The 4,062-nt window shown below is 34.6% G+C and overlaps 1 non-coding gene across 1 annotated transcript; it reads left to right on the top strand.

Moving 5' to 3' along the window:
* Positions 1-3,457: 3,457 nt before the first annotated feature.
* Positions 3,458-3,560, top strand: LOC121156972. Its single transcript, XR_005883953.1, has one exon. It is a non-coding gene; the product is annotated as a U6 spliceosomal RNA (small nuclear RNA).
* The last annotated feature ends 502 nt before the right edge of the window (positions 3,561-4,062 follow it).

Raw genomic sequence — 4,062 nt, 5'->3', positions numbered from 1 at the left:
AAAGATTATGTTAGAAAGAGAGACACTGATGTGCAGCTGGTTCTCAGTTTGTACTAGCTATATTTTAATTATGTAACTGAATAAAAAAACAACATCAAACTTCAGTACAACTAAAATTTAAGTAAACTGAAGACATGTATCTTACCTTTTTTATGCTATTTAAGTATCTTCATTATTTCATATCATATTTAAAAATTCTTGTCATGTTCTGAAAGTATTATGTTACATCTCTTTCCATCAGACACAATTGAGTGTATACAATATTACAGGTAGTTAAAAGTGTAAACATTTGTTACATCCCTCTGAAAATACACATGGGAAGGCAGCATAAGATAACCACAATACTTGGACCTCTAGAACTACACAGGAGACCTAAAAGAATGCCCAGGCTCTTGGGTTAAGCCAAGGCTAGGACAGACCAGTATGGTCGTCTGAAGAGTGTTCCAGTAGATAGAAGATCTCTTTCTCTGTCTTTTTGATTCTCCTTGTATAATTCTGATGTTTGAAGGAGTAATCTTTTTTAAAGATTTATTTGTTTTTATTGGAAAGGCAGATATACAGAGAGGAGGAGAGTAAGAGAAGATCTTCCGTCCAAGGGTTCACTCCCCAAGTGGCCACAACGGCTTGAGCTAAGCCAATCCGAAGCCAGGAGCCAGGAGCTATTCCAGGTTTCCCACATGGGTGCAGGGTCTGAAGGCTTTGGACATCCTTGACTGCTTTCCCAGGCCACAGGCAGGGAGCTGGATGAGAAGAGGAACCGCCGGGATTAGAACCGGTGCCTATATGGGATCCCAGCGCAAGCAAAGCAAGGACTTTAACCATCAGGCTATTGTGCCAGGCCTAGGAGTAATCTTTTTAAAAAGAATTCCTTTTATAAAATTTTAATAAATAAAATGAGAATTTAAATGCCATACAAATAACTAATCAAACATCTCAGCATATTACCAGAAGCAAAATTCTGAAAAAGAATAACTGTTTAGACAGATACAAATTGAAAGATTTATATAAAACACGTTCACCTATTGCCATGTAAAATACTGATAATGAACCACCACAAATTTACTGGCAAAATAAATAAGGGATAAATGAAAGCAGAATGGATCTAAAAAGAAAAATAAACTAACATGATGTATGAGAGACAATTAAAACATGATGTAAAGCATATGATGAAAATCATTTGAGAATTACAGATTAGATCACATGATAATTAAAACTAGAAAAATTAAAAATGTAACAATTTATATGTGCAAGTGCATTTCATATATAAATATAGATTCTGATATACTCTCAGTATATATGCATACACATATTTATGATTTTGCATAAATGTTGTTAACAATAAATAAATAATGCTTACAGTTTCTAAAGTGTTTTTTGTGTTATTTATTTATTTATTTATTTTTGTGTATGTGCATATGTAATTTTAGAAAGACACTTTATACTAAATAGTAAATTAATTTATAGAAAGGCTTAACTCATAGTTAAAAGTGATATATAACTTTACATAAAAGTTTCTTTAATCTCTACATTTTGGAGAAGAATGTCAATGTCTAGAATATGTCAAATATCTTCAAATGAAATGTTATGAACACAAGTCCCTAAAAAATTATGTAACTTATAAAGTGACTTAAATCCTAATTAGAGGCTATACCTTATTTTATTTTATTTTATTTCATTTTATTTTAAAAATTTATCTTATTTTTATTACGAAGTCAGATATGCAGAGAGAAGAAGCAACAGAGAGGAAGATCTTCAATCTGATGATTCACTCCCCAAGTGAGCGCAATGGCCAGTGCTGCGCCAATCCAGAGCCAGGAGCCAGGAAACTTCTCCAGGTCTCCCACACGGGTGCAGGGTCCCATTGCATTGGGCTGTCTTTGACAGCTATCCCAGGTCCCAAGCAAGGGAGCTGGATGGAAAGTGGATCTGCTGGGATTAGAACCGGTGCCCATATGAGATCCTGGTGCTTTCAAGGTGAGGACTTAACCACTAGGCCACGCTGCCGGGCCTATGGAGATTATACCTTATTTTAATAAAGACATATCAGTAAGAAGAGTTCTTATGATGAAAGCATACTGAATATGTTTTAACTATTGCTAATGCACAACACATATTCTATTCAGAATGTTAAAATGTTATCTTAATTAAGTAATGCAATTTAATATCAGGTTATTTAAATTTTAAAATAAAATTTTAATGTAGAAATTTCAGGACTAGTGATCTAACAAACATAAAGCTAATAAATGCATTACTGAGAGGAAAATCAAGAGTATTCTTTTTCCCTTTACTGCATTTGATACACAGTTTGTTGTTGTACTTTAATCAGATAGAGCTAAAAATGAAAAATTGTCTTATCTTTTCAATTTGTAGGTCTTTGTACTTTAATCTTTTAGAATTGAATGATCTCTTAGTGCTGATATAATCTTGTAAGAAACTTGAGGATATTTAAGACACATTAATCTGATTCATACGTAATTTGATTTTTCAAGATATGTCAAACAAAATTGGTTTAAACGTTGTGTTCTGTATAGGAGCTCAAATGTTTCTAGTAGTACTATCTAAATGCCAACAGCCAACATACGAGATGTGGAAAACTCTTAAATTCGATATTTGTAAAGTAAAAGCATTTGAGAGTTAGGGGAAACTAATGTTACATTTTGAAGCAATATATATATACATATCCCTACCTGGTGGAGGCAATGAAACACAGACTAAATTTTTCTAACAATATTAAATTACATTCATCCACTGCACTTCTCCTTTTGGAATGTGCATTTATATCCTTTTTCACTTATTGCTCATAATGATAAACAATTATCTTAAACAATAGAAAGAGCTTATGAATAACCTTCCCTAATCAGATTTTAGAAAAGGACAATAAATTTACTTTTACCACCCTTTATTTTATAAAAGCATACTTGCTTTTAAATTATATAATGACTAACTAAGCCGCAGTTTATACATTCTAAAATTTGATTTAAAAGATATGTTAACAAGATAATATAAAGAAATTATTGCATATTTTCTCAGCATTTAAAAAAAAGAGAGAGACATAGGGCCTGGCACGAGTGACTAGTGGTTACGGTCCTTACCTTGAATGCTCCAGGATCCCATATGGGCACTGGTTCTAATCCAGGCAGCTCCACTTCCCATCCCACTCCCTGCTTTTAGCTTGGGAAAGCAGCTGGGGACGGCCCACAGCATTAGGACCCTGCATCTGAGTAGGAGAACTGGAAAGAAGTTTCTGGCTCCTGGCTTTGGATTGGCGCAGCACCGGCCATTGCAGCCACTTGGGGGAGTGAATCATCAGATGGAAGATCTTCCTCCCTGTCTCTCCTCTTCTCTAAACATCTACCTTTCCAATAAAAATAAATAAATCTTTAAAAGAGAGAGAGACATAGAAATAATTTTCTTTTGCTTAGTATCAGTTTGTTTAACTAAGAAATATTTACTATGCTTGCTTTGGCAGCACATGTAATAAAATTGAATCGATACAGAGAAGCTTAGTATGGTCCCTGCACAAGGATGGCACACCAATTCTTGAAGCATTCCATATTAAAACAAAATACTCACTAAAGTGTAAAACAATGAAACATAATTCTTAATACCATTGGATTATTTATGCATGCTATGGAATGAAAAATTGAAAATTGTTAGTGAATTAAAACTGCAAATGTTTGTTATTCCTCATCTTAACTGTGCAGTACAATATGTGTTGGGCTCCATTTCTCTGTATTCTTGGATCCAGAGTGATACAGAATTGTGGATTGGCATGCTGGCAATTTCCATTGTGGATAAAAAAGAGCTATTAAGAGAAAACTTGTATTAACTCTATGTCAATGGGCATTGAAGCCTAGTTCAACCTAATCAGCTCCACTATCCAGCCCACACATATGCTGTTGGGCACCTGTCTGTCTAGCCTTCCAGTGGCAGTGGTAATCCAAGAGGGAGAAACCCACTATTTCCCTTAGAGGTCACTCCCACACCCAAGTTACGTACTCTCCAAGTGGTTCTGCAGTTTGATTTGAAAGAATTAGCCCTCAGTGCCTGCATCTGCCAGCT

The sequence above is a fragment of the Ochotona curzoniae genome, unplaced genomic scaffold (genome assembly GCF_017591425.1).
Source record: "Ochotona curzoniae isolate NIBS_2020 unplaced genomic scaffold, NIBS_Ocur_1.0 contig_3498, whole genome shotgun sequence".
In the NCBI taxonomy this organism is placed as follows: domain Eukaryota; kingdom Metazoa; phylum Chordata; class Mammalia; order Lagomorpha; family Ochotonidae; genus Ochotona; species Ochotona curzoniae.
Note: the sequence above shows the minus strand (reverse complement) of the source record. Positions and strands in the feature narration are given on the sequence as shown.